Consider the following 14,364-nt stretch of genomic DNA (forward strand, 5'->3'; position numbering starts at 1 on the left):
AGTGCAACATTCCTTCATTTTTTTTCTCAACAAAGTTGAAGAGGTAAGACTTTATACTTAACATTTGTTAACTTTTATGAAAATGGTTTTGCAAACAGTAAGCGTCTAATTCCGTTCCCACCCGCCTTTCTACGACCTCAACTGATGGTCGAGCTATAACTCGTTCTCGGCCAGTTCTTACATTGGAATTCTGCTAAACTTATCTTCGATTCTAATCCTATAACATCCATGATTCCAGCACAATGTCTGAGAACTTCGAAGATGAAATTACCCAGATATTTTTCAAGAAACTCAGTGTAAAGTACTGTTAAATTCCGACAAGCCCTGAACTTATCTTTGTTCAAATTAATCGGTTTTGGGTTATGGGATAATTTTCGCAGCTTTGTTATCAGAGGAATTTTAATATTTAGAAATACTTCGGCTCAAAACTAAATCCAAAGAACAGACTCTTGATCTACTGAGGGATGGTTATCTAAGTATATTTAGGTTTGGTACTAAGGGTTTGATAACTGCTGCGATGAGAGAGGAACGAGTACACGATATCGAAGTTTTTAAAAGCTTAAAAGCTTTTATCAGGTAAAAGGATATTCGGAATGTCTTACAAAATCGTATTTTTCTCTCGTGCTTAAAATAACATACCATTGATTGTTTTGTTTTTTTTTTGTACACATGTAGCTTTTTTAATAGGCCTTACTGGTCGTCCGCTGGTCAAGAAGCTGTTTACCGAAGACTGAAGCAAGCCATGAAATTCTTCATTTTCAATGCATGGTGAGTTGTGAAATGAACTTCCCTGTTTTCAATGCATTGGCCACACACGCCAAGCTTTTTCTGCAAGTTTGAGAGATACTGTTTTAGGGAAAATTACAACGGAACTCAGTTGTCTGCGTAACAACTATCCATCCTTCTATTTAGAACATTTACCAACTAGAAACCCCGGTACCCATTTGTTTGCCTCCAGTTTCAGCGAAGCTAACTGGATTCTTCGAAATTAATTTTGGTAAACTGAGGTTATCTTCACCTGCATCTTGAGTTTTAGGAGAAATTTAAGATTTCAGTAAGCTTGAATACTTGCACCGTCCAGCTACAGGACTATGTTCCTTTCAAGCTGAACCTTGAGCCAGCATAAGAGGAAAAATATTTTAAAACTCTCTTCCAAACGATTCGATTTTCACACAATCAGGGCAAGGAGATCAAATATGTTCCTCCAAAATTGAAATATAATTAGGTGTCCGAGACTTAAGCACTTATTCAGTATTATTTCTCTTTTGCAGCTTGAATTTTCCCCGTGGAGCTCTTAGCATTTCATTAACAAGAGGAGAGGAAACCGAGATAGAGAACCGTTATCGCATGTCACCCCAAATCAAGGTAAGCCTTGAATGGTCACAGTTACGTATATATACAGTTTCGGTGCACGAACAGAAAAACAATCATATTTAACGTAACAGTGCAAGAGAATATGTATGTCAAATGTGACCTATTTTTCCTTGCTTGACCCATTTTTCTAAGTGTGACCATTTTTCCAAGAGTGACCCATTTTTCCCTTTGCGACTTATTTTTCCAAAACTGACACATTTTTCAAAGTGTGACCCATTTTTCCGTTTGTGACACAATTTTCCAAAACTGACACATTTTTCAAAGTGTGACCCATTTTTCCGTTTGTGACACAATTTTCCAAATGTGACCCGTTTTTCCAACTTTGACCCATTTTTCCGTTTGTGGCTCATTTTTCCTAATGTGACCCATTTTTCCCGTATTGGGATTTCAAGGCTTTGAGTTGAACAGAATATAAATTTCCAATTGAAGTGTTTAAGCGGAACGAGATTGGGTGAAATGTAACTGGTTGTAAAAATGGATGGAATAGAATACTTGAAAACAGATTGTATTAAAGGATTAAACCTTTCGAGAATCTCAGGGAAACTCTCATTTTGTTTTGAACCCCGAATCGTTTTCACTGTTCATGTAGTAGACATTTCTGGAACGTCCTTGTAAACATACAAAGTTTATCCTTTGTTCTAAATTTCAGGATTATAAATTGTAACAACTTGAAGAAATATCAAGAGAGAATCACAATCAAACAGAACAAGGGATAATTGTAAGTATCTCTACAATTATTACACTCTTCAAGTTCTTTCTCGGTGAAACTTCTTACAGACAACCTGTCATTTTGTTGGGGCAATGCACTCGCTCGGGGAGGGGGCTGGGTGGGGTGTTGGTTGGTCGTTGACAGAAACATCGCGCACTGCAATTTACTGCGTTTAAAAATTCTAGAGTTTGACATTTTTACAAAGCGTTGTTTACTAAAGGCTGTGTCTTTATCTTGGAATGAGGGATGGACGGGTGAAGGCAGAGAGAAATACTCATCATTTTCCTTTTGTCACTCGATGGTTCCTATTGCAACATTAACATTTCGTAAGGTCTAAGAAAATTGTCTGCTTTTGCCAAAAATATTATTCGCAATAGTTTGATATATATTTGTGCATTAAAGTCTTCTCTTTTTCTCTCCATAGTCGTTACATTTTTAATGAGACTTTTGCATTTCACGAGAATTTTTTTACCTTTAAGATTAGTGTTTAATTTTTTCGACGATTGTGTGAGAAAACGTCTTGCATACACATGCAAATAACTCTAATTTAGAGTCTGTTTCTAAAACTGTCTTTAGTAGATCCTCTTTTCCATGTTAAAATCTGCCATCTTAAATTCCAAAATTATGTGCTAGAAATAATGCTGGTTTGCCTTAATAAAAGTGTTTTGTTTTGGCGAATATAAGAATGCCTCGTAGCAAACCATCAGGAAATTAACGACCTCTACATTAATTAAATAAACATGAAAAGTTTTAATAAATCTTGAAAGCATTTTACAGAAGAACAGCTTTAATTCTAAAATTATCACACGAAACACGAGTTGAACTGTTAAACAAAAACTTGTCTTCTATATGGTATAGGCGAGGTCAAATTCTGCAACTATCAAACTTGTAAAGGAAAAAACAGTTTAAACGAAAACAAACGAGGTACAGGAAAAGACGGTATCAAAAGATACACTGTTGAAACCATAGCAACAACAAGAATTATTGAGACTCTGCTGGATGTATTACTTACAAAGGACAGTGTGCCAACCGATGTCTGCAACTAATTTCACCTCATGTAGAATATTTAATTATAGAAATGGTAATAAAGATCAGCAGATCGAAGCTCAAGGCAATTATTACGTTCAAAGACCAAATTTGCTAACCATTGATCTTCTTGGTTTACTTCTGTTGGGTCTAGCATCCTTCTTTGAAGGACACAGGACGTTCTCAAATTCATTAATGATTCATCTTGTTTAAACGAAGGAAATCATAACCGTGGCGGTGTTTGGATATCTGATCTTAATTAGCATAGATTTTTACGATTTTATTTTTCTCCTCAGCTTTATATCCCAAATGATGCTTTTTACCTAGTGTATCGTTTACGTCTACGTATAAACCTTTTGAAATAAATGTCTATTCGTTTTGTAAAACATTAGTGTTATGTTCAATACTGTTCTCTCAGTTGTGAATGGGCTTTTGTTTTTAAGTTTGGCTACTTCCTGTAATGTGAATGTATTCTTACGACATGCCTGTGTGATGAAGAAAATCCACATTTTTATGACGTCGTGCAGATTTTTGTTTCCCTTCACTTCGTTGAAGATGGTGGGAGGCTATTAGGTGTTATTATCGTGATGTAATACTCAATTCTCCGAACTATGTTTTAACTAATATTTGGGACGAAATGGAATGAATTTATTAAGTATTTTGTATTGTAGTAAATTTTTTTTTATTTCTTTACTTGACAACGTGAATACAATGTTGTTGAGAAATAAGTGCAGTGAAAAAGAAGTGGAAAAGGCAAAATATAGTAAACGAATTATATGCCCTTTACTTTGTTCTGGTTGAAATGCAAAGGTCTTTCTTTTTATTTCCTTGGTTAATCCTTGTTGTAAAGGTGTTATGAAATTATCGGGTAGTTTTTATCAGTAAAATTGAGAGGTATAGTGAATATCTCTGTACTTTTTAGCCCCCTAAAATTATTTTTTCTGACATTTTGTCGAGAAAAAGTTATTTTAGGGAGTTAAAAATTGAGATGAGTTTTATTCTTTAAAAAAACGAAAAGAAAAAAAAAACTGGTCAATGGGGCCTCTCGGCCCACTACAGTTGCGAACTCACAACTTAAATGAAACGATGGCTGAGGATAGCGGCCATCGACGCCAACGGGTGTGCGTTACCACAAGACCACGTTGACGATTTAAGAAATAGCGAGTAAAATTGACGTTGAAGTTGGTTCGCTGCTATTGTTTCAGGGAAACAACTGCGTTTTAAATTCTTTTGATATTGTAATCACTGTTATACCCAAGAGATTCTGTATTAACTTCATTGTCTTTTTTGCTTTGCAGAGTTGGATGTTGTACAAATTGATCTCGAAATAAAATTTATTCCCAATAATAATCATAAAGTAGCTGTGGGAAACGACTGATGGTCGTTTCCTGAGGTATGAAGAGTTTGTGTAATCCATTTTTCTGAGTTTGTTAATTCCAGTAAAAGGTCATTGTTGTGGAAGTTGGAAAATTTGATTATGTTACAAATAATCCAAATGTTTTGTCCATGTAGTATAGTTCTCGATCTAGTATTTGAAAAACAATTTTCTAAGTGTAAAAGTGTATCAAGAAAAAATTTTCTAAGTGTCGATCTAGTATGTGAACCCAAATTTTCTAAGTGTCGATCTAGTATGTGAACCCAAATTTTGTAAGTGTAAAAAGAAAAATTTCCTAAGTGTCGATCTAGTATTTGAAAAAAAATTTTCTAAGTGTCGATCTAGTATGTGAACCCAAATTTTCTAAGTGTCGATCTAGTATGTGAACCCAAATTTTGTAAGTGTAAAAAGAAAAATTTCCTAAGTGTCGATCTAGTATTTGAAAAAAAATTTCCTAAGTGTCGATCTAGTATGTGAACCCAAATTTTGTAAGTGTAAAAAGAAAAATTTCCTAAGTGTCGATCTAGTATTTGAAAAAAAATTTCCTAAGTGTCGATCTAGTATGTGAACCCAAATTTCCTAAGTGTCGATCTAGTATGTGAACCCAAATTTTCTAAGTGTCGATCTAGTATGTGAACCCAAATTTTCTAAGTGTAAAAAGAAAAATTTCCTAAGTGTCGATCTAGTATTTGAAAAAAAATTTCCTAAGTGTCGATCTAGTATTTGAACCAAAATTTTCTAAGTGTAAAAGTGTGTGCCGAAAAATTTTCTAAGTGTAAAAGTGTATGAAGAAAAATTTCTTAAGTGTCGATCTAGTATTTGAACCAAAATTAAACAGTAGATAAACTTTTACAGTAGGCAGCGACTTGTACCACAATTACGTGTAAAGACACGCTGCTACAAGTTAACTCCATCTAACATAATGTAAGCATGACCAAGTCAATGTGCAATGTCAAGGTACAATTATTTAGGACAAGCATCATGTTAGACGGAGCAATGTGTCTTACCAGCTTGTCTCTTCACGTGTGTGACAATTAGCCCTATAAGACGCGCTTTGTTTTAAAACTTTTATTACATGCAAGTCAATAAACAGTGTTTTCCTTTTTCTCTGTTCTTGCTGTCTTCCAGTCCTGCAAGAAAGTAAAACTTTCTCAGCAACATAATGGTAATAACATACAAGTAAAAATACACAGTGTAAAAATATATTTTGAAAATACCATATAAAGGGTATATACATTGTTTGCACGCTTTTTCTTGTCTCTTGAGTATAAATAAAGACTGAATTTTGAATACTAATAAGCATTTTGTCCATATTTTCCTCAAACAATAGCTCCGAATCTATTTATATTAAAACTTGGCCAAAATTTATCCAACGCCACTGTGGCCTCGCGGTGTAACGCGCGCTCTCTGGCGTCGGCGGCCTCTCCCTCGCCGTCGATTTCTTTAAGTTGTTTCTTAACAACTTCCACAGCAAGGGGTTCGAGGCCCCGCCAGACCAGTTCTTTTTTCTTTTTTCTTTTTAAAGCAGCAAAATTCTGTAAAACTTTAGAAGCCCAGAGATGCATTTTTCTTTTTCTAGCAAAAGAAAAAATCTTTTTACCAGCAAGAAAAATACATCTCTAGGCTCCCAAAATTTCACGTAATTTTGCTTCTTCAAAATAGAAAAGGAAAAAATTAGTCGGCCAGAACTCGAACCTTTGGAGGAAGTTGCTAACAAACAACGCAGAGAAATTGACGGTGAAGGAGATGCCGCAAAAGACAGAGAGGTCACCACACCGGGAGGCCACAGTCTTGTCAGGAAAAAACAAATCGACAACCGTAATAACCAATGTTAGACATATGAGGGTTATCCCGAAAATTTGTCTGATTTTTTATTCCACAACATTATTTGTCGATGTTCTTATAATTGTTTTTAAAGCGATCTTTTCTTTAAAATGTCACCAACATATTTTGCCAGCCAAACTCTTCCTCTTCTTCTGAAATTAAACAGTCTCCTTGCAATTTGGATTTAGCGAAGAGAGCAAAAGCTCCTACAGAAGTGAACTCAAATGGTTTGAGGAAAAACAACAGTCCAAATACTAAGTTTTAGTATTTGGGTTATAACCTCTTCAAATTCACCAAAGAAAAGACAATTATTTCAAGGCATTCTCTAGTTTTTAATTCCGAGCTTTGCTTTGATAATAAGCAATAAGCAATCAAACGATTGTGAGATCAATCATGAATCGAGTTTTTGTTTCTTAAAAGTTTTGGTGCTATAGTGTAGTGAACCTTGACAAGGTTTGACTGTAAAAAATTGAAGTCGTGAAATAGGATTTATGTTTTTCAAGAAAATATTACAGTACGTAAAGTAATTTGTCACATTGAAATGAACCAAAATTTCGATTTCTCTTGAATACACGTAAAATAATAATGTTAAGACAAAAATGCAAAACATAATTGTTAGGAAATCGTCAAATCGTCAAAATGCGACATGCTTTACGTTGATCAAAATCAACATACAAACTCTCCTCCTGTGTCCATACATTTATTACTTTAAAGGTTGTGAAATTTTGTTAAGTATCAAGACAATTCGTTTCTGTCTGCTAATTAGTTCAGTGAATTTTCACAAGCATGTTTGGTTTTATACTGATGTATCAAGTTAAAACACATTTTGATCACTGGTGATCACCAGTCTGAAGGTTGGAACATTGTTCACATATTTTCAAGAAAATACTTTCGAAAAACTGAGGAAGTTTCGTTTGTAAGTTTGTAATAAATCGTCAAATCAGACCACATTGACTAGAAAATATAAACAATAATTTTTTAATATTTATAAAAAAAACCTTCACTGGCTTTATAAAGTTAAAACTTTCGAGCCTTCGGGCTCGAATATGTTTTGTCCTGCTAGGTATTCTATTTTTAAATTATTTTTTCCTTATCAGCAAAACATCATTGCTCGGAACCTCTGTATTTTAGCTCAATCAAGCAAACTCCATCTTGCAAAAAAGTATGATCACAAAAATATGGCTGAGAAATTTACTTCAGTAAAGAATCCGAGCCGAACTTATTGTAATGGAGAAAACAAAACCACATCAAGTAGGAAGAGGAATTTCTTATGCAGGGTTTCTCCCTCCAGAAAAGCTCAATTCACTTCTAATTATAGCAAGCTCAAACAATTTGAGAAGCTCAGTGAGAGTTGATCTAAACCACTGAAGAATTGTTGATAGTTTCAACTAAGCTTTTCAAAACTGAAACATTGTGCACAGCACAAATGCGGACAACCTAACATCAGAAATTCGAGTGAATAAAAACATTCGATCTTTTGGCGTACAAAACAGGTACTAAATACATGATCAACTGCATCAAAATCGACAAAAACTATGAACTTTTTAAAATTCAGATTAGCCAAAATATGTACCAAGTGTAGTGTGGTTTGAAAAAACCTCTCGAAAATGACCAGTTTTTTTTTGCACGCAAAATATTCAAAAGCTCATTCGGAATGAGGCAAAAACTTAATTAATTTTTGCCCTTTGTAATTTTTTCGGTTTTCATTATTTTCTCCGACGTAAAATAATTTCCTACTAGCCCAATCAACTGTTACATCGATCGTTAAATTGAATGTTTCGAAAGTGGCATTTTCGAAAGTAAAGTGCAATCCATAGCCCTCCAATATAGCCAAATGACTTGGGAATAAAACCTTTAATAATTCTGAAATGATTCCATAGATTTATTTAAAGTAAAAAATTCAGTTGTGCTTTCAAAACTGTTCCTTTCTCAAGATCTGTGCGAAGATATATGCGTTACGTGACCAAATTTGGACTAAACCTTTTTCCAACAAACCTGTATGAAGGTTTTAGCCTTCGTTGAAAAAGTTCATTTCGAGTTCAAAAAGTTTCATGTTTTTTTAAAAGGACCTCTTTTGAAATGATTTTTGTCATTGCAAAAATTTCATTCTGAGTTAAAAAGGTCCGTGTTTAATTAAGAAGGCTCTCTTTTGAGCTGAAAAACATATTTTTGCTAAGAAAAGTTTCATTTTGAGTTAAAGATGTTCCTTCCTGAGTTAAAAATTAAGGATCTCCATTAAATTGAGAAATTTTCTTGCGTCAAAAAAGTTCCACGTTTACTGAAAACGATCTCGTGTGGAAAATGTATTTTTGTTTTAAAAAAAACTCATTTTGAGATAAAAAGTTTCATGTTCAGTTAAAAAGGATCCCCTTCGAGTCGGAAACAGCATTTTTACTTGAAAAAGTTCCATGTTTATTAAAAAGGATCTTTTTCGAGTCGAGGAAAGTATTTTTGATTACAAAAGTTTCATCCTCAGTTGAAAGAAGGTTCCAGGCCTGATTAAAAGGATCGCTTTTGAAATGAAAAAAGTATTTTTGCTTGAAAAAGTTTCATTTTCAAATCAAAAAAAGTTCCATGTCTAACTAAATAGAATCTCTTTTGAGTCGAGAAAAGTATAACTGCTTAGAAAATATTTCAATTTCTTGACTTGAAAATTTTTTTCGGAAACGTTTCATTTTGAATTAAGGAGTGTCATGCTCGGTTAAAAAGGATCACGATTCAATTGAAAAGGTATTTTTGCTTGGAAAATTTCATTTTCAGTTGATAAAGTTCCATGTTCACTAAAAACGGATGTCTTTTGAGTTGAAAAGGTATTTTTGCTCAGACAAGTTTCATGTAATATATTTAACACGAAAGACCGTATTTGACCACATTTCCAAACACAGAGAGGAGAGTTGAAAATACGACGCGCAGCAGAGTATTTTTGAAGAAATTCGAGGTATTTGGAAATGTGGTCAAACACTGTCCCAAGTGTTTGACATATCTTCTCAGTCGAAACTAAAACTAAGTTGAAAACGGAGAAATAAAATCGTAGAAATCTATGCAAATTAAGATCAGATATCCAAACACCCTTAAGGTCATTATTTACTTTCTCTAAACTTGATGAATTAATAATAAGTTTGAAAACATCAGTCGAAAGAAGGTTCCATGTTTGATTAGGTTGAGGATATCTTTCGAGTTTCGCGTTGAAAAATAAATCTTTTTCTTTCAAAAGGTTTCATTTTAAGCTAATAAGGTCCATGCTCAGTTCAAAAGGGTTTCCTTAGAGTTGGAAAAAGGATTTTTGCATAGCAAAACTTCATCTTCACTTCTCATACTTGCTTCAAAAGATCTCTTGGCACTTTTGCTTGAAAAAAATTCAATTTTGAGTTAATATGGACCATGTTCAGTTGAAACACGTTTCATGCTTGCTTGAAAAGATCTCTTATGGGTTCAAAAAATTCTTTCTCATTGGAAAAGTTTCATTTTGAGCTAAAAAAGTCCATGTTCAATTAAATATATCTCCTTTGAGTTTAAAAAAGTATTTTAGCTTCCATTAGTTTCATTTTCAATTGACACAGTTCCACCTTCACTTAAAAATGATCTCTTTTCAGTCGAGAAAAAGTACTTTTGTTTACAAAAGTTATCTTCAGTTGAAAAAAGTTCCATGCTTGCATACGGGGATCTCTTTTGAGTACAAAAAAATCTTTTTCTTTGGAAAAGTTTCATTTTAAGCTAAAAAGGTTTAAGCTAAAAAGTGTTCAGTTGAAAAGTTGAAAAAGAAGGTCTTTAGCTTGGAAAAGGTGAAAGAGTTCCATGCTTACCTAAAAAGGGTCTTTTAATTTCCGAGTTGAAAAAATTATGTTTACTTGGAAAAGTTTTATATGGAGTTCAAGAACTTTCATTTTAATTGAAAGAGTTCCTACAATTGTAGCTTATTTGAAACGTTACCGGCTTTCTATTTGGTAATGCCCCATCATTCATTGTAAAGGTTCCAAATTAAAACTAGTTCGACAATGAGTTTAAAATACCCTTTTGCGTTGAAGGATTTTCCTTTCAATTAAAACAGTTCTATGTCTAGTTGAAAACTTCCACTTCTTGATATAAAATTTTAATTTTGGTTTACAACCATCTTAAGTTATGTTGTGATTCGTCAATTTTAGCTGAAGACGTCTAGTTTTCCAACGCCCATTAGATTTGGAAAAGTTCCATTTTAGTCAAAATGCCATCTTTCTAGTTGAAAACGTTTTATTTGAATTGGAAAAGTTCAGTCATTTGGAAAAGGTTCTATTTTTGATTTCATAGTTTTACTTTCATGTAGCAAAGGTCCACTTTCAGCTACAATCGTTCCTTGACATTTGAAAAAATACTACTTGTTAAAAAGGTTTACATTTTACTCTAAACGTCCTCTTACGAGCTGAAAAAGCATCTTTTTCAGTTCAATATTCCTCTGTAAATTATGATAATTCCGAGTTCAGCTATAAGGTTGCTAAAGCTAAAAGCTGCATTTTTCGTGCAAGCGTTTGTTTTTGAGTTGATACTTTCTCTTTTTACTTGGAAAAGTTATCTTTTGACTTGAATAGAATTCCATTTTCAATTGATCAATCTCTATTTTTACTTAGAAAAGTTATCTTTAATCCCATTTAGATTTTATAACCTTGCATTTGAGTTGAAAAAGTTCCCGTTTAAGTAGAAAACATTCGATTTGGAATTTGAAGGGTTCATTGTCCGTTTATAAAGTTTTGATTCCAGGCTGAATAAGTATCATTTTTACATGATATATTTCCATTACGAGTCAAAATAGTTGCATTTTAAATTGAAAACGCTCGCATTCTTTCAACTTCAAGTCTCGATCATGGAAAACAATTCTTAAATTTAATTGATTACACTACAGCACAAAAACTTGCAAGAAACAAAAACTCGATGATGATTGATCCCACGATCCATTGTTAATTCATTCTTACAACATAATTTTTTCTTATTTCCATTTAGTTTTTTCCAGTTTTTGTTGGTCAAAATCAGACAAAGATCCGTTAGAGATTCAAACCTGTAGATCACTACATCTTTTTGTTTCCGCATATTTAGACAATTGAGTACGACTTTTGGCGTGGAAAAGAAAGCGTTGGGTTTTACAATTGCCCTAAATACACAATTTGATGATATTAATTTGTTGTTTTGCAGAGGACAGTGAAAATTCTACCAAAATGCTTGATGCGTGTCCATTGGCGCACACTGATTTCAACTCCTCCAATAAAACAAATAAAGGAGGTACATGTACTTACATTTTGCCAACTTCCATTGCTTGCTCCACGTTTTCCCATTCCCAGTTCTTGTTTTCATACTTGCAATCCTGCAGATTGAAAAAAAAATACGTTGATCAATATACGTTGTTTCACGAAAACAAGTACAACAAAGAAGGACAATGGAAAACTGAGGCTGACCTCTTCAAGGAGTTTCGTCAAACTTGTTAGGTTGGGAATAATTATAGGTTTTTTGAAGGGTGCGGAGATGGAAATTTTTTCCCAGTAAGAAATTCTGATTGTGGGGGTTGTTCGTTATTTTCTTCTTAGCTCACATTGTACGATTTTCTCTCTCATTTTATGTTCTAAAGGGGTTTTTTGCAATTGCTCCCCTCGCAAATTTATTATTTCACACCCAATTAAAACTACACAATGTGAAGTCAGTTTAACTTACATTTTTCTGGGTTCTTTTGGTTTCCCACTTGTGTTTGCCACTGTGAATCTTGCTCCACATTCCAGCTACCCTGTAATATAGTCATATTTCATCGATAAATATTCAGCACAACCAAAAACGTACTGTGAGTTGTGCTAGCCTCGTCACAGGCAAATGTTCTTTCCACACCAAAAACTTCATCATCAAGTTTGAAACCTGATAGTCTTTCTTAACTATTTAAGTTAATGACTTTTTTTTAGAGTTTAACTTGCGAAAACTTGAGACGGCTAAGACATGAAAATTCTACGTCGGCAGCACTTACATTAAGATTGGGTTTATTCCTGTCCACATGCTATACCAGGTCTTAACGTCAATCTGAAGATTTAAAAAAACAAATTCTTTATCACTTAGTGATCAACAAGAACCACTTATCGACAAAATCAATTTAAGGAGCGTTACCTCACTCAGAGGGCTTTCAGCAAACTCGTGGACTTCTTCAGTTGCGCAGTGGTCGCGCACAAGGCATCCGAAATCTATAACAACAAAAGGAAAAATTGGGTGTAGTGACGAAGATGTTACCCTTAGTTAAAGTACGTTTCCACCTTCAGATTTATAGACCAAATACTGTTCTTTGCCGAGTCTAAAATGGTTGAAGGGTAACGCTAAAATCCTATCATTCGTGTAAACCGCAAGAACGCGAAAGGAATTTGTAATAAAAATATTCAACATTTTTCCTAACCTATTCGGCAAGCTTTGAATTGAATTTAAAAGTTCACGGTAATCTTACCAGAGTGTTGAGCGTAGAGTGTAAAGTATCTGCAGTAAGCTGTGTGAAATAAAGCAGAAAGAGTAGTAAAATGTCGTACATAATATAAAATTCATCTCAAAAGTTGTTTCAACTGACATCTTTAATTCGCACCTTCGAGAGAGAATTGAAAGAGCGCTGTTGAGCAACGGTTCTTCACCTACTTCAAGTGAAGACATCTCTGTTCTGCTATTTCGTCGTGTCTTGTTTCTTCAACTGAAGCCGGGCGTTCTTGTGTCTTGCAATTAACTTTCTAGCCACTTGAAAGTCATTTGTCAGGCAGAAACAGGCAAACAGGAGATAAATTTCTGCTTGAAGAAGTGAGGCCGAGCAGGTCCGCGACCACAAGTCACACTGAACTGAGGTGTGATGCAAATATGAATGTATAATTAATTTTATGATAATCTTTTTGGGTGTGTCCAAGACATTGATTTAATCGAATACAATAGGCCACTCCCGATTTTGCAGTTTGCCTCTTTTTCAGAACGAGGCCTCGTGCAAAACCTTTGATTTAAATACGTTTGATTGTTATGAAAATGAACGTGTATTCATATGAATGGTTTCGCGCGATGATTCGTTTTGACACAGAGGCAAAAGTCCCGTTGGTTTTACCGAGATCCCAATCAATATTTAAACTATCAGCAATATATTTCACTCATTATAATCGAGGGTAGAATTTGTGTGATTCCAAGACAATTTAAGAATCAGTTGTGGATGTATCCAAAGGCACTTGCAGGGAGGGGATGGCCTCCCCACTCACCTACCACCTTTGTATTCAACAATTAGACCCGTAGCCCTTGCGGGCTACGGGTCAATAGCCCATGAGGCGAAGCCGAATGGGCCATTGACCCGTGGCCCTTGAGGGCGAAGGGTCTAATTGTTTTAGTATCACCCAACTAGTCGGGCAGAAAAGGCAATAATAAAGTTAGCAAATGCAAGTTGAAGAAATATTTATTTGGGAATAAAACGAAAGAAAGCGTCACGCTCGATTGCGCCAATTTCGCTACTCGAGGACTATTACTAATAGTGCTCTAGTAGCGTAGCCAATTAAAATGCAGGATTTGCATTAGTCCACTAGTTGGGTGATACTAAACCAAGATAGCACCCACTTTTCTACATTAAACTCTTACACCCGCCACCCCTCCCCCCTCCCCACCTTTTTGGTGGGGAAGCGAAAAATGGCCCGTCCTTACGAGGAGCCTTTTTGGTTCCCTTCGGTTCCTTTTGTACTATGGAATCATCAGTCGCCTGGGGCCCGTTTCTCGAAGGTGCCGAAAAGTTTTCGCACGGCGTAAAGCCATAGCAAAATCTTGAACCTTACGATTTCATAGCTGTTTTATTCACGTATTCTTAATATAAACAGAGTTTTCCTTCATACAGAAAGTTTCAGGCGTATACACGTCTCCGTTTTTAGCTACAGATGAACTATAAATGGCTTAACGGACCCGAAAAGTTTCCGCGGCTTTCGAGAACAAGAAGTGGGGTCCGCATACTCTCCGGAGATTTTTGTTTCAAAACAATCAAAACTTCTGCCACATTTTCTTTGAAAACTACTCCCTCTTCCCCTCATCTATAGAAGTCATTTATACTTCGAATTGC

The 14,364-nt window shown here is 34.7% G+C and overlaps 2 long non-coding RNA genes across 2 annotated transcripts; one reads left to right on the top strand and one right to left on the bottom strand.

Moving 5' to 3' along the window:
- The first annotated feature begins 651 nt into the window (after positions 1 to 651).
- On the top strand, positions 652 to 4,649 carry LOC149109775 (uncharacterized). The gene is made up of 4 exons (XR_016208785.1): positions 652 to 768; positions 1,272 to 1,365; positions 2,024 to 2,092; positions 4,408 to 4,649. It is a non-coding gene; the product is annotated as an uncharacterized LOC149109775 (long non-coding RNA).
- Positions 4,650 to 5,193: 544 nt separating this feature from the next.
- Positions 5,194 to 13,906, bottom strand: LOC149109776 (uncharacterized). The gene is made up of 6 exons (XR_016208266.1): positions 12,748 to 13,906; positions 12,420 to 12,493; positions 12,283 to 12,335; positions 11,982 to 12,051; positions 11,570 to 11,637; positions 5,194 to 5,614 (listed from the first exon to the last, which is right to left on the bottom strand). It is a non-coding gene; the product is annotated as an uncharacterized LOC149109776 (long non-coding RNA).
- Between the last annotated feature and the right edge of the window lie 458 nt (positions 13,907 to 14,364).

Source organism: Orbicella faveolata, unplaced genomic scaffold (genome assembly GCF_042242905.1).
Source record: "Orbicella faveolata isolate gen_17 unplaced genomic scaffold, um_ofav_v1 contig_25, whole genome shotgun sequence".
Lineage (NCBI taxonomy): Eukaryota > Metazoa > Cnidaria > Anthozoa > Scleractinia > Merulinidae > Orbicella > Orbicella faveolata.